Source organism: Panthera onca, chromosome D3 (genome assembly GCF_046562875.1).
Source record: "Panthera onca isolate mPanOnc1 chromosome D3, mPanOnc1 haplotype 2, whole genome shotgun sequence".
Taxonomy (NCBI): domain Eukaryota; kingdom Metazoa; phylum Chordata; class Mammalia; order Carnivora; family Felidae; genus Panthera; species Panthera onca.
This window is the reverse complement of record NC_138350.1, coordinates 81,424,039-81,450,035: the sequence shown is the minus strand read 5'-3', so window position 1 is coordinate 81,450,035 and position 25,997 is coordinate 81,424,039. Positions and strand designations below refer to the sequence as shown.

Here is a 25,997-nt window from a genome sequence, read left to right as displayed (position 1 = left end):
CTGGCACCTGAAGAGTATGTTCAGATGCTAAACCCTGAAGGTTGAAAACCTTTTATTTAGCGCCAGATCTCTTACTAAGCCAACTGCTTTGTTCCAAAATATATCCACCCAGGGCATAGAAAGACGGTTATGAGGCATCCACATGATAGTTTTGTGTGATACTGAATTTTCGGCAATTTTGTTTTGTCTTCATATTCAGGCCTTTTTCATGTGCCTACAATTGTTAACCTTCCTGTTAAAGATTTAACCTTGTCATCAGTTGGGAATATTTGTATGGACGGGAATGAGAGAGAATGAGAAAGTAAATGACAATGGAGCTTGCAAAAAGTACTTCAATGAATGTAAAGGGAGGGGAATATCTCAGGTTTAATGGAAAGTATTCAGATGGAATGATTTTTATTTTCATTCGTATTTTACTTGGGAATTTCAATATATGGGTAAAAATTAACAACTGCTGTATGCTGTGTATTTAAAACTTTGGTCAATGCTGTGGGTGATATAAAATTTATGCAAAATAGACACCCTGTGATAGCTCATACTCTAGTTTTTTTTAAATGTGCCAAAATTTGAGAATAGTAAAGGAATGTTAATACTTTCCAACTTTGTGTATTACAAACTATGTATACTGCATTTGCTTAGAAGAAAGATACCAGCGATTCCTAGAGAAGTCCCAAAATTTTCATGACGATACTTCAAAGTGTCTTGAGATACTGGTAGAGTTTGAAAAGATATAGGAGGGAAGGAAGAACATTCCATGATGAATTTGGCCTTGTGACACTGTAAGTAGAAAACTTAATTGAGCCTGCCCAGATTTTTCAACTACAGAAATTGAAGATAATAAATGGATATTGTTTTCAGCTGCCACATTTGAGATCATTTGTTACATATCAATGGAAAACTAATAGGCAACAATGTCATTATGAGTGCAGTAGACACATGATATACTACCTGAAGTTGTAATATATTTTTATTAACATGTTCGGTGTCATTTGAGGAAATACCCCTGCATCAATTCTTCATGTCACACTCGAAGATCGGTAAGATGCTCTTCATTTCTAGAAGCAAGGAGTGAAAACGTGACACACTCAAAAAAGTCCCTTCTATCACTTTTCCCTTGGACTTTGTACAATGCATGCAGTTTACTACAAGGAGTGAAAACATGTGGATCTGAGGCATCTTGACGTGGACACCTGTATCCCACTGGTTGTGGATTCCCCTTCGACTATCTGAACCTTTTCATGCCAGTGAAATATTCATTTTCCCTTGAGCCATGTTGTTTTCTGTTGCTTACATCAGAAGCACCATGAGCTTCTCATGGGAAATGAATATTTTGAACTATAATCCTAGTCATTTAAAATACATAAAGCAAGGTACCATAGAAATCATCTCATTCCATCCCTGTCATGTAACGTTTGGAGGACATTAAAATAGGTGAATAGAGATGAAAAGGAAGCCGAAACATAGGAAAAAATCAAGATGACCTTGGGTGTTAGATACACCACCGAAGACACAATCCATTAAAAAAATAATTGATAAACCGGACTTCATTAAAATAAAAAACTTATGTTCCATGAAAGGATTGAGAGAATTAAAAGACAAACCATAGACTAGGAGAAAATATTGGCAAAAGACATCTGATAAAGGATTATCCAAAATAAACAAAGAACTCTTAAAACTCAACAATAAGAAAACAAATAATCTGATTTAAAAAATAGACCACAGTCTTTCACAGATACCTCATCGGTGAAGATAGAGTGGTGGCAAATAAACATGCACCATGTCATAGGTTGTCAGGGAAACGCACATGAAAACAGCAATGAAATACCTTTCCACTGCTTGTGGAATGGTTAAAATCTAGAAATGGATAACACCAACACTGATGAGGTGGGAGAGCTATAGGAACTCCCATCTATTGCTGGTGGAAATACTAAATGGTGCAGTCATTTTAGAAGACAGGTTGATGGCTTCTTACAAAACTAAATGTACTCTTATCATATGATCCAGCAATCACGCTCTTTGGTATTTACCCAGAGACTGTCCTTCAGTAAGTGAATGGATAAACTGTAGTTCATCCAGACAATAGAATATTATTCAGTGCTAAAAAAATCCAAACAAAACAAGCAAAAAACAAACAAACAAACAACAGCAACAAAGAGCTATCAATCCATGAAAACACATGGAGGAAACGTAAGCTCGTATTACTATGAGACAAACCAATCTAAAAAGACTACAGACAATATGATCTCAACTATATAACATTCTGGAAAAGGCAAAATTATGGGGTTGATAAAAGGATCTTTGATTTTTAGGCATGGAGAGGAAAGATGAATAAGCAGAGGGTGTAGGATGTTTAAGGTAGTGAAAATACTTTGATATTCTATTGATGTATCATTATACTGTTGTCAACCTAATAAAATGTACACCGTCAATAGTATATCCTAAGATAAAGTATGGATGTTGAGCGATTATGAAGTATCAATGTAGGTTCATCCTTGGTAAACAATGTGTCATTCTGGTGAGTAATGTTGATAATGGTGGAGGTTATGCATGTGCAGGAGCAGGGGGTATATATCGGAAATTTGTACCTGGCTCTCAATTTTGTGTGAACCTAAGACTGCTCTAAAAAATAGTCTGGAAAAAAAATAAAATGCATTCTTGAATGTGGAAAATAAATTGGGCTGCCCATCTTCATATCATGGCTAGGTGCCGGTGATTGCAGTCAATAGTCTGGTACTCTCTCAGATTTTCCAATTGGTTAGAGTTTGTGCCCCTCCTGTAATTTCCATAATTTCCAATTAGTCGAATAACTCACGGCAAGTGTTTTCATTAAAGGTGACAAAACAGAGATTAAGTAGTTAGAACTCTCCTTTTCTGATTCCTAGGCAAATATTAGCATAGTTTAAGATAAAAGTCTAATCAACAACAACAAAAATATTTGAGAAAGGCCTTTTATCCCATGGATCTTAGTCATAGGGTTTGTTTGATATTGTTGTCATTCTCAGTTCATACTGATAAATTCCCATTCTCTGATATGAAATGAAGGAGATGATGTGTTCCTATTTCTGATGGGTGTACCATATGTGAATATTCCAGAGTCAAAATTCCTTTAATCATCGAGGATCTGTAAAAAGACACACTAGAATTGTCAATGTCTTTCACTGAACAAGCCCAGAGTTCCTACTCAAGTATAAATTATCTTTAGAAATTTGTGTAGATTTCCTTGTCTAAGGAATGTACAAACCCAATGCCCACGTAATTTATCTTTCCTGACAGTTTTAAAAGAGGAGATAGGATTACTCATGACTTTGGCAGTACTGTTGTTCATACTTACTGATTATACATTCTAAACATCCTCATTTGAACTGTAGCTAATTTCATTTCATTTCATTTCATTGATCACTAGGTTTATCATACCAGTAAACTTCCTCATACTGGTCTATGAATAACTAACTGTTGCAATCCTTAAGAGTGAACAAGAATCTCTACATTTTTCTACTCCTCTAAAATATTTGATGGAACTAGAGATTCCATTTGCCCAAAATACTTATCAAGAATAGAGCCATGAAGATGTTGTAAATCTACATAAATCTACTACTGAGTCTAGTTGATTTGTTTTTCCAGATCTTTCTGTCTGTACTGAACAGATAATCCAAGAGGTATCCATGCTCAAATGCTACCCTTAAGTGAAAATGAAAAGTTATAAGCATTTAGAAAATAACATTGGTCTTATGTATACAGGATAATAAATCCCCCATGTCTGGGTATAATGGGATTCTGTGGAACTCATAATCAGAAACTGCTAGGTTTGAATTCCAACTTCCTCATTTAACTGTGTGATCTTGAACTAGACTGTTAAGCATTCTGAAGCTCAGTTTCCCAATGCATACATGTGGCTCCTAATAATTTATGGGGGTTTTTTTTGTTCATTTGTTTGTTTTTTTAGAAAAGAAACATTACGTATCTGTATTCGTTTTCTACTTTTTAGGCAGGATTTGTCTCCGTGCTAGATTCAATGGACTCATATACTGTAGATTCATGTTATTCTGTTGCAGAGAAGAGTAGTCGTCTTGCAATTCCCCAGGTACAGAAATATGATGAATAATTTTAGAAAGAAAGTTAACTGAATTCCTTTAGAAAGAGGCATTGTAAGAATAATAACAATTGCCTTTGGAACCTTGTGGTTCAAGTACCTGATTGGTACCTTAGTAGCTGAATAGTCTTGGATTTGCTGTTAATCTTTCTGGAAATCATCCTCCTTGTTTTATGGAAGATGAGACATGGTACTGAATGAAAAATCTATTTGAAAAGCAAAAGCCCAACACAAATTTAAGACCTAATTTTAGTGTTGATATTATTATCTGTTTTTCTTATATTGGTCAGCAGTAATTCTATCACTTAGAGCTTCTCTCAGGTTTTATAAATCTCGGTCATTAGTAAACTGCTACCCAATATTCCTGTCCTCCAATAATTCATTTTGCTTCCCTAATGGAATAGTGAGTGAGAAGTGGCTTCCCAAATGGAAGTTATAGCTCACAGCCTCAGCTCCCTTGCATCTGGATAGTTCTATATTAATGGTTCCTGCTCATGGAATGTAAACAGAAGTAATGTGGTTGGTTCTGGGCCAAGAGAGCTAAGAAACGTTTCCTTAATGAAGAATATAACCAGTTAACAAATACGTATTCCTTGCAGTAACCAAAAGAAATGACACAAATGATATGTAACTATTCATATGAAAAGATCTAAGAAGAAATCCAGCCTCTGTGTTTTTCTAAAACAGGTAACTTTTTCTAAAAAAGGACGTCATGGGGTCTTCTCTAATGAAGGGTGAGTAGGACTTGTACAAGGCAAAGACAGAGGGGACGTGGAAAGTGTTGGCTGATGAGAGGAAGTATTTGCAAAAACCTCCGAGGCATGATGGAGGCTGGTGAGACTGATTAGCCAAAGAAGGGCAGATCCACCTAGAACAGAGAGCAGGAAGTGGGAAAGAGGGAGGTTGTAACTCTGTGGTATAACAACAAATAAACTAACTGCTTAATTACTATTTCTTCTTGTAAAGTAAAGCTAATATGCCCTCCTGTAACATTCCTTTGTTTTCTTTGTGTTTTTTTTTGTTTGTTTTTTGTTTGTTTGTTTTTCTTTTTCTGCTGCAGGAAGCATTATAAGAATAAAAAAAAAACTCGTGGAAAAAAATATGAGTTTGCACAAGTACACATACATGTATACATACATGCATACGTATGTGTGAATCTTGAAACTGAACTAGTATGAAAGATTTCTGAATGGAAACACCACTTTTAAAAAAAGCTCATGATAAGCAAATGTTAAATTTCTAACAAGAGAACCATACAAATAATGACTGGGAGAAAAAGAAGTCCTGATTTCCTTCTAATGGTGATAAAAATCTATTAGTCTTTGGGGCGCCTGGGTGGCTCAGTCAGTTGAGTGTCCAACTTTGGCTCAGGTCATGATCTCGTGGTTCGTAAGTTCCAGCCCCGCATCAGGCTCTGTGCTGACAGCTCAGAGCCTGGAGCCCGCTTCAGATTCTGTGTCTCCTTCTGTCTGCCCTCCCCCTCTCGTACTCTGTCCCTCTCTCTCTCTCTCCCAAAAATGAATAAACATTAAAAAAAAAGTTTTAAAGAAATGATTAGTCTTTGTATTATATGTAAACACAATTATTTAGGTAAGAAAGCCCTAATTGGGCATTTTCATAGAAACCTTTAAGATCATTTTGGAACACTAGTCGTAGTTGATACACCTGACTTTTCAAGTCAACACTCATTTTGTTTTTTCAAATGAACATCGTTCCCATTTTAAAATGCCAAATGATTTGGACACATCTTTATCTCTTAGCTTAGTCACATGGAAAAATGTTTAAATAAAACCTGATCGATTCTTGGGCTGCTGTGGCAGTTGTTGAGATTGGTGTCAACACAAAGGAAACTTTTTTTTTAATGCACTGAGAGAAGTATTTCTTCTTCCCATGGCAGGATGAGTATACATGGGGGTTGCTCTCTTTCCCGGGGAGTATCCAAGTCTCTCCAACCATTTGTGGCATGCTGAGTAAAAGTGTTATGGTGCTGTTTGTTCACACACGATTATTTGTTCTACAGCCGGTGAGATCTTATTGTCCAAAATAATTGTTTCAAAGGAGGTGTACTTTTCCCATTACAGAAACGAAGCGATCAAAGCTTAAAAGATCTAAGGACACACAATTCTGTCAGGACAGGAACAACAATGACAATGGTAAGAATAGTTTATGTTGAACACTTAGTACCAGGCCCTGAATGAGCCCTTCGGTAGGTTAGCTCATTTCGTCTTTGTAACAATGAACATAGGAAGGATGTCCTATCGCCCCATTTATAGACTGGAAACTGAGGCACAGAGGGTGAAGGTCCTTGCCCAAAGTCAAGCCTCAGATGAGCCCAGGCAGTCTGGCTCTAAAGCCCGTGAGTGTTTCCTTTCACACTTTTACTCATGAACAAGAGGCCTCTCCTTTTGCAATGAACATGTAGAGAAGAGAGCCAGGTTTCGCTGAGAAGGGTATCAGATCCTCCAATATCATTATCCTTCATCACACTGCAACAAAAAATAGAAACACTGGCACCAAAGTGCTGGCCTGTTTTTAAATCCCAAAAGGCAGATGGTTATTTTTAATACACTGACCTAATTGCGTGTGGTGATCCAAGGTCAGCGTAAAACTCCAGAGAGAGCCTGAAGTATCACCTGAGTTTATGTCGGGCAGAGGGAGAACAGAATCATCTTAAACGGCATTTCTTGATTTGAGGTTTCATTCCTCACCCAGAGCCATCACATTCTATCAGAGCGGACTCACAGTCTTTGGTTAGGGGTGAGGACGCCTGGCGGGGGTGGGGTGAAGGAAGAGACTGGGTTAGTATGAAAACACACCACCTTTCCAGAAGCATGCCGGCACCTGCAGTTAGCATTCGGCAACAGCAGAATCAGAGAGGTATTCTGTATTATTTCTAGAGTGTCACAATGTGATAATAACATGCACTTTGGATTATGTCAGTAGGGCCATGCCATAAACGACTATATTCCCTGGTACCGGGAATTGGGTATGAAGTGTAACTTGCATGAGTTTGAGAGGTAACTGTTGGCAATCTTTCTAAGCCCAGTTCCGCACAGATAAAGAGGGGGGCTTCTGAGTCCGTCTGACTCCCCAAGGCAGAGAGTTACGGTTCTAGTTGCCAAGGAAACACAGTACCTCAGATACAAAATATGAAAACTAGAAGAAGGATGGCTGACATATTTTTGGTCATATTTTATGACATTTTTTAAATGTTTTGTCTCATTAAGTACTCATAATGACCTTATCATATCTCTGGGACACTGAAACCCAGCGTACAACCTGGAACTTTTGCCTCTGTTATCATAGGATGCAAATAACACTATAGAACTGAACTGACTCTTGTAATTATGATAATATTGGAAAATGCATTGGGCTCTACTCCTTGGAGCAGCAAAACCACGTCTCCACGCATGAGACCTACACTGGTGTGGATTTCAGGGTGATGAGATCCCAAGGGCACTTATGTTTGTTCGCCCTGTAGTTGTTATTGCTTATTTTAGTATATGGATCGGAAAGAAAGAGAGCGAAAAAAAATCAAATGATGGAGTAAGGAGATAAGTCATAGTTACCTAATTTCATGTTTAACAGTATCAATAAAATTTTCCTGGGAATCTGGAAGCATTAGCAACAGACGGCATTCTGGCGTGAGAATTAGAAAATCATTTCTTTAAAAAAAAAAAAGAAAAAAGAAAATCATTTCTGAGGAAGCATTGAGATGTGGTCTGCAGCAGAGGTCAGCAGACACGTTTGTAAATTGCCAGAGAGAGGACGTTTCACCCGGTGGGGCATACCCTTTCTGTTGTAGCTAGTCAGCTCTGCCATAGACAATACATAAATGAATGGAAATGGCTTTGTTCCGATAAAACGTCCTTTATACAAACAGTCAGAATGCTAGATTTGATCCTCAGGACAGAGAACACCAACCATGGTTTAGAGCGAGAGCACAGACTCAAGCCTCGATGCACCCAAACCTGGCATTGCATGAAAGTCAATGCAGGAAGAAGCTTCAGGGATGGATCCCATGCTGGGGCCAACTTAGAAGCTGGGTTGTAGGCTAGCAAGACAAAGAAGAAGAGTATCTAAATATGTGTAAGCCAGCCACAGGGGATGGTCATCCCAACGATATGGGCATATAATACACGACAATGTGGGATATGCCAGGTACACAGCATAAATTTATGAGACATTATAGTTGAATTCCATATTCACGTACTTAAGGCCAACCCCCCAGTGAGAAAAGTGGAAGAATACATGGTCCAACACATCTGCTTATGACTGTTTATGCTTTATGCTTTGTGTATATAGCAGGCGACGTTATTTTACAAGATTCCACTTACCTTTGATTCATAGCTCTGTCGGTAATTGATTGTATCTAGTGAGCCAGAATTTGTTTCTATTCGACTGCTACCTAATCAACCTAATCCACATTAGCAGTCTTTCAAATGTTTGAAGGACATTGCCATGAACGTTTTCCCTGGGTTTCTCTCCTTCGGCAAACTAGACTTCCCTTCCTTCCTTTGGATGTATACAATGGAATGGAGATTGTACATACCCATGATTTTCAGGATGCCCACAAATATGCAGATACACCCCTACAATAAAGTAGACTTCCATGGGCCTCTATTAGGGATCATTATTATGTTCATAATAATTAACATGCAACCATACATGATATGTGTTAATAAATGATGTATATAAATAACTAATATCCCTTCCTTTTGCAGTGTAACTCGTCCTCTTTCTCAACCAAATATGATACTTTGTCAGAACGAAGAAATACATAGGCAAGCGTGAGGCATGACAGAAGGAGTAGTCCGGGCTTACAGGTGTGTGTGAGAGTGTGAACCAAAAAGTCAGAGGATGTCGTGGGGAGTTATATCTTTATTTAAAATAAATAGCTCCTATATGGTGCTGTATACGTGGCAGGTGTTCAGAACAATTTTTTTTTTTTTTTTGAGTTTCAGAGAGGGCTCAAGTGAGTGAGGGGCAGAGAGAGAGAGAGACAGAGAGAGAGAGGAGATAGAGAAAGAGAAGCAGAGCTCACACAGGGCCTGCATTTTACCCAAAAACGGGGATCGTGCTCACCCAATGTGGGACTTGAACTCATGAACTGTGAGATCAAGATGTGAACCGAAGTCAGATGCCTAATGACTGAGCCACCCAGGTGCCCCAGGAAGTTCTAAGCACACATTTTTAATGATTAACTAATTAGTAATAATACATTTAATAGCATTAATAGGCACTGACACCTCTACTTACTAACAGGCCACAAGAACTCAACGCCCACTTTTCAGAACCTCTCCAATCAAGTTGGATATTGACTAAATAGATGTGTTGGGGGGAAGAAACTTGCTTGTGAATTATCCCATGCATGGTTCCTGTTGATTTTATTTTGTTTTATTTATTATTTATTTCCTTATTTATTTATTTTGCAATGTTTGAGGGTTTTTTGATGTTTATTTGTTTTGAGAGAGAGAGAGAATGAATGTGAGTGGGGAAGGGACAAAGAGAAAGGGAGACAGAGAATCCCAAGCAGGCTCCCTGCCGTCAGCACAGAGCTTGCTGCGGGGCTCGATCTCATGAACCATGAGATGATGACCTGCACCAAAACCCAGAGTCGGACGTTAACCAAATGAGCCAGTGAAGCATTCCAATTCATGTTAATTTTAAAAGAGAAGATCATTGTTCAAGTTTTGCAAAATCATCATCTTCTCATAGGTTTCTACCACATACTTTTATAAATTCTCCAGGTCTCCGCCTTTTCTCCTTTACAAGCAATAGCCGCCCTTCTCACAGTATCTCCGCTCTCTTACCAAGTCTCTAGCATCCTGTTCACTTTTCAAAGCCTTGATGCTATCTGACTTCCTCCTCAAGGCCTTTTTTGGCACGTTCCATCAGAATTAATTGTGTCTTCCTCAGCACTCCCATGGCAAAACTTATTTAGCAAATTAATTTTCTCACGGTTTACTTAGTTATTTATATGCTTATGTCCCCCACAAGGGTTTAAGTTCTCCATAGCGGTGACTATTTCTAACGCATCTTTGAACATTCACTGGGCCGGATTCAGGACCTTGTGCAAAGTGCGTGCTCAAACCAGGTTCACGGAATCTGATTGCAACCCGACATAGGATTTCAACATGATCACATTCCATGTTTGACTGTGGACATTTCGGCCACGAAAAGTGTGGCACAGGATGTATTTTCAAAAATTAAGCCAGTTAAAATTAATTTCCTTCTGAGAGTCATTTTAGAATTTCACAAGAGCCCGTGTGATAATTAGGGACACTCAGGAGTGTCACCAATCCTGGAGTTGCCAGTCACTGGGTCATCCAACATGACCCCCCGAAGCTGCTCTCAGGTGGCTATTAATTTCACTGACTGCAAAATGTGTCAAGGTTTATTAAGTGAAAATCTCATAAAGGTTTGAAAATAAAGCAGTGCTTATGCAGTACAGATAGTATGTGGTTCAGTTCCCTCCAGAAGAAGAGAATTAATAAACAAAGTAAAGCAGCAGTGTGTTTATTCTCAGGAGTGTCCTTCAAGGATGTTGATGGGAAGTATGGTGCACTTAATTCTTGCATTTAAGGGAAATACAGCATGAAGTGTATGTGAGAGCAGAGTCAATTGGAATCTTTTGGACTTGAAATAAGAAAGATGGCTCTGTGTTCACACATAAATTATACAGCAATCAATATTTTAATTTTAGCTCTGCTGAAATATAATTTTTCTTCTTATTATCCTTCATTTCCAATAGAGTCGGAGTGTTACTCAGGCCAAGTGGAATATGAAAGAGGGACTACCCCGAGGACCAAAGCCCTTTCCCTGAATCAAGGAGCCCTTGGAGGGAAGCCCTGGTGAGAAGAGGTCTTGAATTAGCCTGGGCTGGAGCTATTATGGTATGGAGAGAGGTAAAGGGTAACACTTCATTAAAGCTAAAAGGTGAAAAGCTGTGGATTTAATTGAATTAAATGACAGCACGCGTAGACAGAGTGAGAAAGCTTTCCCATAGAATCAGCGCTCTCTGGAGGGAGGGAGTTTAATTCTTCCTGTCATCAGGCTGAGGGAAAGTGTGGTCCCAGTTAATTTCATTTGTCTCAAGGAGGGGAACGTATCTGGGAGGTGATGGGCATACGGTTTAGTGAAAGGAAGCTGGGGCTTTCCGAGATGCCTATGCACTTCGGAGAAAGGCCACTCCAGTACGAACTCACAAGGATGAACTTAGCGGGCAGAGCCTGAAACAGGCTGAAGAATGTACCAGAGTAATGAGAATCGCTGCTGTTTTAGTCAAATGGATAAACGTTTGCTCCTTCAGTCATGCCGTAGATCGGTTATAGATTGGCAGCGCAGATGGCCCGGTAGCTCTCACCCAGGGAGGCTGAACAAAGATTTTACCGTCCAGTCAGTCAGAGGAGCAGAGAGAGTATATATGAAAGAAGAAACGGAAAATTAAGCTTGTCCATGCTGTGAGATTCAGCGCACAACTCACTTAGGTTTCCGAAGCATACTTTTAGCTTGAAATGTCACTAAGAGTAGAGACTAAAAAAAAGCAGCTTTCGACATGAGAATTATTTAAGCTAAGTCAAGAATCCAATACTGTTTTAATAGCCATTCAATTATGCATTATTGCTCTGTCTGCTAAAAAGAAAAAGAACACGCAAAACACAATCCTTCCCATGATAAAAGGGCTTCTATTGTTTGGCCAAACATTTTCTAATTTGGTGGCAGAATTTCCGCATTTCAAATACAGATATCCCCTGCTTTTCAAAAGTTCGTATTATGCCCCTTTCCTTTTATGAAAGACCTACAGTAGGACCTGTTTTCACTATCGGAAAGAAACCCGATAGTGATTCACATTAAAACAAAACCAAACCAAAAAAGACGAAAAGCCAAAAGATAATCAGTGCTTGTTTGTGCCAAGCCCAAAAGAGGCAGTCTGCACCCCGGCAGCGAGAGCGACACCCCAGCTCCTCCCTCGTGAACTACACCCCTCATTTCAGCAAAAAGTCACCAGAGCTCTGAGCTGTCTCTGAGGGTGTGTGCTTTATCTGGATTTATTTTGTGCATCCATTGGCAAGATGCGTCCTAAGGCATCAGAAAAGCCCAAGATAGGTTATGCTTTGGGTCTAGGAATGCTAAAAAAAGTTTCCACATAAATTAATGGTAATTGCTTCTTGGCTTTTCACCATTTGGGCTTAGGAACAATTTCTTAGGAACACTCTGCTTTTAGATAGTGGGAGAAACCTGTAGGCACACAATACAATATTTTGAACTATCTCAATGGTATTCAAGTCCCAACATGCTCAGAAGGCCTCCTACATTGTAAACCAATTAATCTGATATAAATGAAAAAATGGGATGCATCGAGAAAATGAAAAATGTGCTAATGAGTGTCCACTATATTTGGAGAGGAGAAAGTGGGAATCTTGAAATAAAGTTATCGATACATGTGAGAGCTTTACTATGTCCCCCTCCACTGGATAGGATCCCAAATTGAAGCAAAACAAGAAATTAGTCATTCCCTCAAAGCGCAGCTCTGTATGTTTTCTTAAGTGGTGTATTCATTATATGATTTACGCCTTGATAAGTATAGTTGCAAGAGAGGACATCTGAAATATGTCCACATCACGAAGCTACACAGGGCTTTTCAATCAATCAGTCATCATTATCACCATCACCTTTATCAGATAATGAAGTACCAGGTCTCATTCCTTGAAAATTATAAAATGTCTTCATTATATGTAACATTGCACCAATATCTTGCCACATTAAAAGCATATACAAACATGGGACTTTTAAGAAAGGGAGAACAGGATTTCATACACAGTAATTTAAATCCTTTTACTTCATATATTAATGATTCAAAGCCTATCAATAACATTTTCTGAAATGAACAATGTGATTAAATAGACTTCATTAGTTTTGAAAGTGAAAAGTTAGTGATTTGATATGAATGACTTAAGGTTGAAATCTGGGTTAATATTGGTATTAGCTTTAAGAGCTACGCTGTTTAGTTGTTTTTATTTTTTGACTAATGTAATTCTTTCTTTCTTCCCTGATGTTCATGCTTTTATAAATTTCCTTGATGTTCATGTTCTTATAAATTGTTTTCATCACAACCCTGAACCACCTGTTGTTCAATATTTGTAAAGAATCAACTTAGATACTGTTTCCACTTTGCTACTTACTTTTTGGAAGGCAAATGCAGAATCTGTGACTTTGTCATGGCCAGCAGTGGGAGTTCTGCATAAATCTATGAGATAATTTGTTCCTATTCTGCAGTAGTGTTATCTACAAAGCCATGTAATCCTTCTTTGTGGAATTTCTTTGCAATGCAAACCATCTGACATACAGAATAAGAGAGAATAGATGTCAATCATTTATTAAATGTTACAAAGCTTAAATTCTTTCTAATGTTAGATATGCAATAAATATTAAAATCAATTCTAATATTTTCCTTCCACAACCCAATGCACTACTTGCTGTGAAAGCACCCTACCTGGGAAATCATTATGTGGAGAGATGATCCATTTTCATTTGCTGTGAATAAATTCAACCTCAGAATTTCAGATATGGTACCTGTAATGACAATAATTTCATTAGCTGTTTTTTGCCACAGTTTCATTAGTGCCTTAGGGCTTTATTGTTTCTCATTTCCTATCTAATAAGTTATCATGTTTCCCCATTATAAAGCTTTCTTTAAATAGAAAAGTAAAGTTTAAGATATAAAGTGTCATATATTTTTCTTGAAGTAATTTTTGAAAGCATTTACTTTTTAAAAAGAAAATAATACTTTAGCATGTGGGTTAAATTTTAAAATGTGACTTTTAAATGGATGTCCTTCGAATCTTTTGACTGTCCTTCCAAAGTGATCGAGAAGTTGTCTTCTTAAAAGGTAAGAATTCTGTAAGCGTAGGAGACATTTACTGAGCGCTCCTTTTTCTGAAAATTGCCAAGCCCCTAATCTTTATGGCTTAAAATGACGAAATCTGGCATAAACGTTACAATATCTAATGCATCCTGTCCAAGATAGATTGGAAGAGGGACAGAGACCTGTTGCAAACATGGATGGATCTTCATCCTTACTCTGTGATTAAGATGAAGGGAAAAAAAATTCTTTCTCTCCCTTTCTCCATCTGGTGGCTATATAAGTCTCTGTGTTTCCTTGTATATGAATCTAATTTCAGGAAGACATCTACACAGAAAGAGAGGGAAACAAAAATGTATAGAATTAATACAAAAAAAAAAGAGCTTTAAGAGTAAACATGGTAAGTTGACATGAGTTCATTCCCGAAAACGAAATGCATCTCCTAAACTCTGAGTTTGTGAAACTTTCTGATATCCTATTAATAAATCATTTCACTCCTCCCAAAGCATCCTTTCAATTTTTTTTTCCTTTTCCTTATGAACAATTAGGAATTCATTTCATTCTTTCTTAAATTTTGTACATCAACATTAGCAGTATTATGAACTCACTGTCACTCTCTTTTAGCATCTGGTAAATTAAAAAAAAAAAAAACAAAAACACCCAATTCTGTAAATAGTATCTTTCTGAACTACTATAAAGAGAAGAAAAAGTAACCTTCATTGATTTAAATTTTCAATCATGTGTTATACACATTAAAAATAACACTCAATTTTGAGTCGATACATTATTTTCACTCCAAAACCTGTTAAAAAGTCACATTCTCAATAATTTTTCACTTTCTGCTTATGTGCACAAAACATACCTTAATTTTTTCTCAAAATTAGAAACTTAATTGCATGAACTTACGTTATTACTAAGCCGATTTAAAATTAATTGACACTTTTATTTTTTTTTATTAGGTTCTACTCAGAAAGATATACCTGAGTATGATCGCCTTGTCTTTGATTAAAACATGAATAATAAAGGTAACTAGCTCCCCCCAATTCTGACATGTTTCATTCCCAGAGGTTTTAAATTTTTCTAATGTTTATTTATTTTTGAGAGAGAGAGAGAGACAGAGCATGAGTTAGGGAGGAGCAGAGAGAGAGGGAGACACAGACGGTGAAGCAGGCTCCAGGCTCCAAGCTGTCAGCACAGAGCCTGACGCGGGGCTCGAACTCATGAACAGCGAGATCATGACCTGACCCCAAGTCAGACGCTTAACAGACTGAGCCACCCAGGCGCCCCCCCAGAGGTTTCAGTTGCTATCAATATGATATATTCTTATTATTTAGCTAGCTTAGGTATATATTTATGAATATGGGTACATGCAATATGTATTATTGGTTTGCATTTGGTTTGCATTATTTCCCTAGTATATTTACAATTCTATAGTTTGCTTAAGAGTATAGATGCTGGAGCTGGTGTACTTGGGTTTGAATTTCAGTTCTATTGGCTAGTAACTTGACACCTTCTTACATAGGTAACAGACAAGTTACATAAGTTTTGTATACCTCCATTTCCTTGCTTGCATAATGGGGATAAAAATAATAAACTGGACTGTTGATTTGCGGGGAGGGAATGAATTTAGTTAATATGTGGGGCGCCTGGGTGGCTCAGTCGGTTGAGTGTCCGACTTCGCTCAGGTCATGATCTCGCGGTCTGTGGGTTCGAGCCCCATGTCGGGCTCTGTGCTGACAGCTCAGAGCCTGGAGCCTGCTTCGGATTCTGTAACTCCCTCCCTCTCTCCCCCTCCCCCACTCGTGCTCTGTCTCTCTCTGTCAAAATTAAATAAACATTAAATTTTTTTTTAAATCATACTTTAATTTAGTTAATATGTGTACCTATATGCACATAAAACTGTTTAGTTTAAATATTATTTTAAAAACTGTTATTACATTTTTTCAGTTAACTTTAAATATTTTTAGATTTTTTTCATGTAAGGTTATAGACTACCCTATTCTTTTTTTTTTTTTAAGTTTATTTATTTTGAGAGAAAGAGAGAGAACATGAGTGGGGGAGAAGCAGGGAGGAAGGGAGAGAATTCCAAGCAGGTTCCATACTGTCAGTGCAGAGCCTGACATGGGGATCGAACACATGAACCATGAGATCGTGACCTGGGTCGAAACCAACGGTAGGAAGCTTAATCAACTGAGCCGCCTAGGGGCCCGAGATCATGACCTGAGTCAAAATCAAGAGTCAGAAGCTTAACTGACTGAGCCACCCAGGCACCCCACAGGCTACCCTGTTAGTCTTAATTAACACCTGATGGGTCATAATTTTGGATATACCATGAATGAATTGGCTATTCCCCAAATAATGAACTTTTAAAATACTCCCAGTATTGAATTATAAGTATTGTTGTTATAAGCAACATTATTGACACTTTTCTGCATATCTCAGCGCTTTTTTTTTCCGTAGTATGGATACAAAATGAGTAGAGATGCTGTATATTACAGTATGCACATTCCCAATTTCAGCAGGTTACAACCAAATTGCTCTTATAACTACAGATATTATTCCTTTTCTCCACAATCATCAACACTTGATATGAACTTTAAGCTTTTGGCAATCTCAGGAATTTTAATTTGTTGTTTTAATTGGCGTTTTCAATAAATAATGAATTTTATTATATTTTTGTGTTTTATTTATGGGTTTGTCATGCATCCCTATTCCTGCCAACTTAACAATGGGATGCTTAGTTAGTCTTATTATTATGCAGGTTTTAGCTGTACATTTTGGACAATAATCCCCTATCTGCCATGTATGTTGCAAATTTTTGTTTCACAGTTTACTCCTTAATTTCTAAACTGATGATATTTTAAATAGAAGGTACACCTATTAATTTTAATATGTATATATATTTGCGGGTATGTCACAGTTATATGTGTACATGTATACATGCATATACCTAACTTTTATAATGTCTGAGTTATTGATGAAGAAGGGGAAAATGGTCTGTTGCTAAATTTAGTATCTTAAAATATCCAACATGACGATTTTTGCATTTATTATTGAGGCTATAGTGATCTAGAAAAATGAGAAAACAAAAATCTGTTTGATTCAGTAGGACTTCTAAATAAACAGGTTTCCAAAAACAACAACAACAAAATGTAGTCATGGATTGATTTTAGGATTTGCTTATGTCTATATCTTTATATTTTAAATGTAAATAGAAATCGTCTAAGGTGTTGTGAAGAAGTCTCAAATAAAATGTCTGAATAAAATACATGTTCAAAGTAGAGATTTTTTTGCCCACATTGAATAGTAACAGAAGGAAAGTGTTAACATTTGCCTTAGGAAGTAAAAAATATGCCATATAAATGACAAATGTTGTAACCTTCACCTCTATTATGCTGGTCTTTCTTTTCCTTCTCCAGTCCTGCTAACTAAAGCACTAATTCAAATAGTGCTTTCCAGAATTATTAGAATATGATATGTGTAATAGTAGACATAAAAAATGCAAGCCTGCAACCGTTCCCTATTTTTTCTTAAAATGGTTGCTAACTAGTTTTTGTATGAAATATATTTTGAGTAACTGTATTAAATCATAAAAATAAGGATTTCAGACTTTGCATTAGAAGCAGGGTATACTAATCATATATGTACGAAGGAGTTTATTTTATGACCCTAAGCTGGCCCCAGCATCTTTTTGGCTCACTTTCATTGCACTGTATTTGTGAAAAGAGGCATTTGAGACAAAATGTCCTTACTTAATTGGGGCGCCTGGGTGGCTCAGTTGTTTAAGCATCTGACTTTGGCTCAAGTCATGATCTCATAGCTCATGGGTTCGAGCCCCACGTCGGGCTCTGTGCTGACAGCTCAGAGCCTAGAGCCTGCTTTGGATTCTACGTCTCCCTCTCTCTGCTCCTTCCCCAGCTCACACCCTCTCTCTCAAAAATAAATAAACATTAAAAAAAACTAATCGAATAAAAAAATTGTCCTTATGTAGATATTTTTTGGAAGGCAACTAAAATACCCATTTCATAATTATGATTCAATAAAGTCTGGAAAAATTGAGTTTTGCAGATACTAGGTTAGCGCTGAAAGAGTCATTTCTTGATTCATCCATTCATTCTTACTCTCCTCCATTCATTCATTTATACATTTAGAAGATACATACAATGGCTTAATTGGTGGGATGTTCTACAAAGGGACTTGGCAGTAAACAAGGCAGGTAAGGTCTCTGACTTCAGAGAACTTAGTCCAGACGGAGTGATCACCTTTAAATTAGTAACTAAACAGATAAACTCTCCCAGACAACAAGAAGAACGACAGAGATTCTGTCACCTCGGAGGAAGTACTTAAATTATTCCGGGGGATAGACACCTAAAAGATGTTCAAATAAGTCTGAAAGTGAAGGGGAAATTGTTCCCAGCAGAGGAAACAATGTGTGCCTCAGGCCTTAGATGGAAACAGCTTAGGAAGCAGGTGGCGCTCAGGAAAACACGTGGCTTCGGGACAGCAAGGGGAGGGACGGAGGGCGGTGAGAGACCCTAGCACATTTTAGCTGGAGCCCATCGGCAGGCTGCATTCTGGACTCCGTTGCTGTGTCAGGAGACATTGCAAACCACTGTAATATTTTAAGAAAGGAGGTAAAAGGATCGTATTTTCTTTTAAAGAATCGACCACGGTGGATTGGTGAGAAAGCTATTTATAGCAATGGTCTATGAATGACTTGGGCACTCTAATCGTAACTGCTTACTCTCATTTAACACTAAATTTTTATGTGCGAGGCAGTGTGTAAAGAAAATGTTTTGGTATTATTTCCACATGGTAACATTAAAAAAGACTGCTCGTATCACTTTTATGTATGGAGAAACTGAAGCCCAAGCGACACTAAATAATTTGCTCAAGGTCGTAACGCAGATCAGTGGACGAACTGGGAGAAAACAATAAACTGTCTTCAGAATTTTTGCTTTCAATCAGACATTATGCAGACCAGGACTTAGGTACAGAGATCATGTGCAGTAGATAATTCGAGAGGTACTTACAGGTTGAATTCATTGATTGATCTATGGCATATGTGGAGTAAAGAGAAGAGTGTTCAAGTTTTTGTAGCTGGATGCATGGCGGTAACACAGATGGAGAGAAGAAACATTAACGCAAATGTAGCTTTTAAAGAATATTATGAATTATAAATTAGGGATTGGGTTGCCAGTGAGATACCAAGGAACAGTGCATACCCGACGCAGTTGGCCACCACATTCTGCTAGTCAGAAGGGAAGACTTTCCTCAAGGTAACAACTTGGAATGATGGATGTAGAGATGCCTCTTTGTATCTCTAGGCACAGTTAAGCTAAAAGAGTGCAAAGAGACAAATGGAAAAGACCTGGATTTTGCAAGGAAGAAAGAGTAGCCAAAATGCTCTAGTGACACGGAAACAAGTTAGAATGAAACCAGGAAAGTGACTGTCACCTGTGCCGTGTCAAGAGAGTGTTTAAAGAAAGTGTGAGTGGTCAGCTCTGTCAGAATTTCCAGTATTATGATGTTTAAAGATTTAGTAATGCAGGAGTTACTGGTACCAGATTAGGAGTGATTAGAGGCAGGAACGGAAGGAGTTGGGAGAGAGGAAGTGCTATCAAATAATGTAAGCCATTAGTTTAAGAAATTTGCTGTAAAGGCGCAGAAAGACATAGAATAGACGGCTGAAGGAAATTCTGGGGTATGGGGTGTTGCATTTTGTTTCCCTTTAAAACAAGAAAAACTTGGGGCACCTGGATGGCTCAGTCGGTTCAGCGTCCAACTTCACCTCAGGTCATGATCTCGTAGCTCATGAGTTCAAGCCCCATATCAGGCTCTGTGCTGACAGCTCAGAGCCTGGAGCCTGTTTCAGATTCTGTGTCTCCCTCTCTCTGCCCTTCCCCCCAATCATGCTCTGTCTCTCTTTCTCTCTCTCTCTCTCTCTCAAAAATAAATAAACATTAAAACAACAGAAATAAAATATGAAAGTCCCTTTAAAAATAAAATAAAACAAGAAAAACTTATGCACGTTGCATGTCTTAGATTAAAATAGGAGAAAAGGGGAATTCAAGGATATGGGAGAGACATCATAACAGAGGAAGAATTTCGTGAGAATCTGGGGGGTGGGGAGGTAATGGCAATCCAGAGCATGGTGTGAGGAACCATGTATAATATTGGATTTTTAGACATGTGAATTATGTTTATGTTCATAAATCCAAACAGAAGTATATGATGGGTGCCCATGGGTTAAAAAAACAAAGTTGAGCAAGAAAGGGACTATGGAACAAAATTATGAGAAAAGTAAACAAGATGTGGAGAAAAATAGGGAAAAAAAAGTGGAGAGAAGAGGATAGAGGCACCTGGGCGGCTCAAGTTGGTTGGCCATCTGACTCTTGATTTCAGCTCCGGTCATGATCTTGCTGTCATGGGATCGAGCCCCATGTCAGGCTCCACGCACAGAGCCTGCTTGGGATTCTCTCTCCCTCTCTCTTTGCCCCTCCCCCACTTGTTCTCTCTCTCCCTCTCTCTCTCTCTTTCTCTCTCTCTCTCAAATACACAAATAAACATTTTTTAAAAAGAAAAGAAAAGAGGGATAGGTAAAAGGCCAATGGAAAAAAAGAAAATTGGTGGAACTAGATATACACTTATTCACATAGTGTTGACTATTATTAATGCCTCAGTGCTACTGTGCCATCAGTGTGTGTTAATTAATGTACATTTTTTCCCACAAAATCATCGGCTGGGGGAAGAACTCCTATTCAAATTCTCACAAAGCACATACTATAGTGGTGACCTCTCAACCCCTTCATTTTGAAAAGACAATGCGCATTTGGGAAAATTTATATTGGTCTTTAGGCATCCTGTTTAAAAACACACAAGTTTTTGGTGCGTACAGAGTCGATTGTCTTATGCCTAAAAAGGAAACAAATAGATGTTAACTAAGTTTGAGTAATTACTCTTGGGACGTATTGGAACGTAGCTGGGCTGCACAATAACGAGTGTCGGATGTCATTATGAACAGGCCTGGTGGCAGTCGCTTAAAATGCAATATACAGAATAGTTATCAGGTAGGTGGCGATCACACATGAATGTCTGCAAGATGCCTAGGAGAAAAACACTGATTTCATCCTGATGCAAACTTGGGTCCCTGTGACTTGGGGAGATATCTCTGGGAACAAAAATATACACATCTCCAAAAATGCCATAGCTCAATTAATTAACTTATTTTCTAATTAACGTGTTTATTTCAGCTCAAGTTAGTTAACATACAGTGTGGTATTGGTTTCAGGAGTAGAACCCAATGATTCATCACTTCCATACGACACGGGGTGCTCATCCCAACAAGTGCCCTCCTTAATGCCCATCACCCATCTGACCCATCCCCCACCCACTTGCCTTCCAGCAGCCCTCAGTTTGTTCTCTATATTTAGGAGTCTCCTATGGTTTGCCTCCCTCTCTGTTTTTATTTTATGTCTTAATTAGTTCACAAGCAAGTAAAGCTGACACAGAAATCTTGAGTCCTTTAAGGACTCAAAAGTGGGTTTAGTGATGAAAAACCACTGATGTTGCGCAGGCTTAGGGATAATTTTGTCAAACACAAATGGGACCGCGGTATTTCCAAATTGAACTTTGTTTTATATCAGTGTGATCCCATAAGTAATCAAAGTAACAAAAGTCCACTTATGTGATAACTACTCACCGAGCGCCCAGCGTGCGGTAGGGTCTCTTCTAGGAGCTGCGGCAACGCTGGCGAACGATGCAGGGTGAACTGCCCTCTCCAGCTTTCACCTGAGAGGACCCCAAATTGCTTAGTAAATACTGCACAAGGCCTGTGACTCTCATCCCTATTCCCATACAGTTCCAAAATTCTGTTTGCCCCCAAACGGACCTCTTCTATTTTGTATATGATTTCCAATTGTGAAAACAGGAAGTACATGAAGGAACTTACATCTGAAGCTTATGCAAATCCAGTGCTAGCCCAGAGCTCCTTCAGGACTGGAGGGGGCTCCATTCTGCCTCTACCTCCTCTCTCTCTTAGTATACAACAAGGACTTGATTTGGAGCCACCAGTAGTCCATCAATACTAGAGTACCGGTAAAGCTTTTCTCTTTGAGTTGGCAAAACTCACTTCCTTACTATGTTCTTACTTGGTTGGCCTTTTTCTCTGTGCTCACCAGGCAGGGAGAGATCTCCGGGGTTCCTACCTCTTCCTATGATGACAATTGACCCATGGGGTCAGAGCCCCACCATTGTGATTTCACTTAACCTTGATTACCTCTAAAGTCTCTGTCTCTGAATACAATCACATTGGGGGTTAGTACGTCCTCAACATGTGAATTTTAGAAGGGACAAAACTCAGTACAAAATGCGTAGTGATCAACTGTGAGTGATTTTGCTAACTAGAGAAATCTTTTTTTTTTTTTTTAAACATTTTATTTATTTTTGAGACAGAGAGAGACAGAGCATGAACGGGGGAGGGGCAGAGAGAGAGGGAGACACAGAATCGGAAGCAGGCTCCAGGCTCTGAGCCATCAGCCCAGAGCCCGACTTGGGGCTCGAACTCACGGACCGCGAGATCGTGACCTGGCTGAAGTCGGACGCTTAACCGACTGAGCCACCCAGGTGCCCCTAGAGAAATCTTTTAATAATATTTTTCAATGTCCAATTTGAAATGAAAATGTGCCTAGACACGTGTGTATGAAGCTAGTTCTGTTAATAGGGAAACAAACTCAAATTATCAACTGTAGTGTATTTTCAATGCTCAGTGTTTTTTTAAATGTTTATTTATTTGTTTTGAGAGAGAGAGAGCATGAGCAAGGAGGAGACAGAGAGGGAGAGAGAGAATCCCAAGCAGGATCCTTGCTGACAGTGGAGAGTCCGATGTAGGGCTCCATCCCACAAACTTGTGAGATCATGGCTTGAGCCAAAATGCAGAATCGGACACTTAACTGACTGAGCCACCCAAGCACCTCAATGTTCAGTATTAAAAAAAAAAGAAAAGAAAAAAATCTTTTAGGAAAATGACTCTTTGAATTTCAAAAACCAAAATTCCAGGTAAAAAAAAATAGATAAGAAAACAATGCAGTATAAAAAGAAAAATAATCTTAGAAGTAGTTTCAAGAAGGAGGCTGAGAACCAGGAAACCTAAATCACAAATTTTAATTCTAATAATGTAAAACACATTAGGAATGCTATATATCAATACAATAGGTGAAAAAAAAAATAACACCTACAGTAACAGCTAAAACTCGATTTCAACCAAGGACATATGTTCCAGAAAACATTAATTTGAAGTAGGAAAAGGCCAATATTTCTTCAAGGAGTTTGACCTATTTGCTATATTCTGTATATTCTTTTTATTGTCACACAGAACATCGGTACTTTAAAATTCATAAGAGTGAGGTTAAATTATCTTTTGTTTCAGAATGATATTCTTATTTGCTCCATCAGCAACAAGTGGGGTCACCTTGTTAATCACCTTTGGAAACTTTGACTTTTATCACCAAACATTCATTTTGTTTATGTTCTCTTCGATTATGTCTTGTTTTTTGTTTTGTTTTGTTTTATTTCTAGTGGAACAAGTTTGAGCTTAACAGCTTTGAGAAGGGCTATCGTGTCTCTTTGGAGAGCCATCAGGAAACCCTTCATGCTGTCAGGACTTGGGTATATGAGAAAAGGTGCAAACTATTCTCTCCGCTTTAGAAATTTCAAGGCTATCATTGCCGCAGAGTCTCTGGTTACTGTCAATCTTTGATATTAGAAGTAAAGTCCATTAGCTAAACCTGGTCCTCTCTTCCCAGCACATTCTGTACAGTATCGAGGCTGGGGCTGGTGATAGAGTAGTTCTACCAAATATAAATAAACCGCACCCAATTTTAAATTTAGAAATGTTATGATAATGTATACATTACTTCTTTATATTTACATGAGATGAGCAGGATCTACAGAGATTTTATATTCGTAGAGAAATTTATAATTAAAGAGGCTATTGCACATGTGATTGCTGTTAATGTAATATGCGTCTTCTCCTGCAAAAGTAACCTACATCAATAATTTGTGAGTTTTCAGGCAATATACACAAAACAAAGACTACCATATTCTTGAATAGCACATATAATAGAAATGATAACATTTACAACCTGAACGTTTTCTAGCTTTATCACATATTTATCACTGTGTCCCATGATGAAGTTATCACATCCTGTGCTGCACGCGCATCATCAGCTGTCTTCACTTTATCCTTTATTTTTTCATTCATTTATTCATTGTTGGTCAGGCTCCTTTTCAGTGATTTCAGAGAATTCCGAATCGCTGCATTAGTAATATAGACTCTCATTGACTATATGTAAAGGAGAGCTTTCTAACAAAGATCCCTGTCAAGTGCCTGATGACAGGGCAGTACAGTACCTTTCACTGGCCAACAGGTGAGAGAATGGAAATGTCTGGAAGAAATGAGCTTTAGCTGATTCTGATCTTTCTCTGAGGGCTCCTGGGCTGCTGTCTCTATCGTGCTTGACTTCGTGATGACTTCTTTTATCAGGAAATTCAACACCCTCAGTGAAGAGAGTTTACAGTCCCATGAGACCAAGCTGCACTACTAATCCTCAGTTAGTGCCTGTGGCGGGGGGGAGCCATTTAGCCATATAACTCCTACTCTTACACAGGCTTCCCTATACATCATACAACAGAGCTCACAGTGAGATGGGAATGTTGCTAAGCTAAAAAAGACAGAATGTAGCAAAGGCATTAATTTTTATGTCATTACCAAAAAAACAAAATGTACTGCCTATCTAAAAACATTAGCTACTGGAAGAATATGGAGTTATTAAAAGTCTCAGTAAATACAAATATAACAGGGAGCCACTGGAAATATTGGTGCATATATTCCAGTCTGAATTTTTTGTGTGTTCTATAATTTTTATCACAAATTACATATATACGTATGTGTGTGTGTTCTATAATTATATCACAAATTACATATACATATGTGTGTGTATATATATACATATATATATACATATACACATATATATATACATATATATATATATGTATATATATATATAAAATCATACTCAACACATCGCCAAAATACTAATTTTAAAGCTTAACTAAGGCACAAATGAAAGGCTGTAGAATGGAGAATTCCAAAAATATGGGGGGAAAAATATCTCCAAGGAGAAAATTCAGTTCTACCTGTTGCTAACAGCAGTTGATCAGACTTTTAGTTTGTTTAGTTTTTTTTTTTTCCCCCAACTCGACCTTAATGGCGTCATTTTGGACTTTGGCTATTATTGTTGCAGCTGCCTTGATTTCTCCTCTGCATTATAATTACCACTAAAGGAAATGGGAGGTGGTAAAGCACTATTCTGTCTAATCTCCTTTGATTTTCTTCTTCAGAACTTATTTTTCCCCTTTAAACCCTTGCTCCACATACTTTATTTGTGTTACCGCACAAGCTGTGGGACATAATAAGCAGCATTTTAGCACCATTCTGTTCTTTACTCATGGTGTATAAATCACAGCAGAGTTGCTAACAGCTTGTGACTGACAATCTTCCTTGACAGACAATCTGTGATCCTTTCAGCCTTTTACTAATAAGCTCATTAGGCGAGAATGGCTAGAAATCCTTTCTGGGATATAGCAATGAACCGCAGCAAATTCAGTGCATGTCTGACCACTCAAACTTTAGAGAATCAATCTTTCCTCAATCAAAACTTTGTCAAGTCCTGCTGAATGTCTGCTGAAGGTTACTGATTTTTTTTTAATACAAGTTTGTCAGAAAAATCAAGGAAGCTTTCCGATCTAATATAAGTCAAGAGGAAATTTTTCTGAAGCGTTGTTGTTGTTTTCTTTTAATTTTTGTGAATCAACATCTGAAAAATGTTCATCAAGTGTTCAAAGTTGTCATGACTTTCAAATTGAGAATCTGCGGCTCAGTAATGCAGAGACCAAAGAAGATAAGAAACAGGGTTTGATGAAGATATTCAGATTTATATTATTTATTAGGTTCATGTGTATCTTGTAATGAATAGGGAA

The 25,997-nt window shown here is 38.0% G+C and overlaps 1 long non-coding RNA gene across 4 annotated transcripts; it reads right to left on the bottom strand.

Annotated features, from left to right (window-relative positions):
• Positions 1–977: 977 nt before the first annotated feature.
• On the bottom strand, positions 978–22,153 carry LOC132665130 (uncharacterized). 4 transcript variants are annotated; one of them, XR_009603990.3, is made up of 7 exons: positions 22,106–22,153; positions 21,658–21,746; positions 14,141–14,282; positions 13,587–13,666; positions 13,276–13,430; positions 6,664–6,857; positions 5,975–6,576 (listed from the first exon to the last, which is right to left on the bottom strand). It is a non-coding gene; the product is annotated as an uncharacterized LOC132665130 (long non-coding RNA). The 4 variants fall into 4 exon arrangements; XR_009603988.3 differs by having other exon boundaries at positions 21,907–22,146; XR_009603991.3 differs by lacking the exons at positions 5,975–6,576; positions 6,664–6,857 and adding an exon at positions 978–1,055 and having other exon boundaries at positions 21,907–22,146.
• Positions 22,154–25,997: the final 3,844 nt, after the last annotated feature.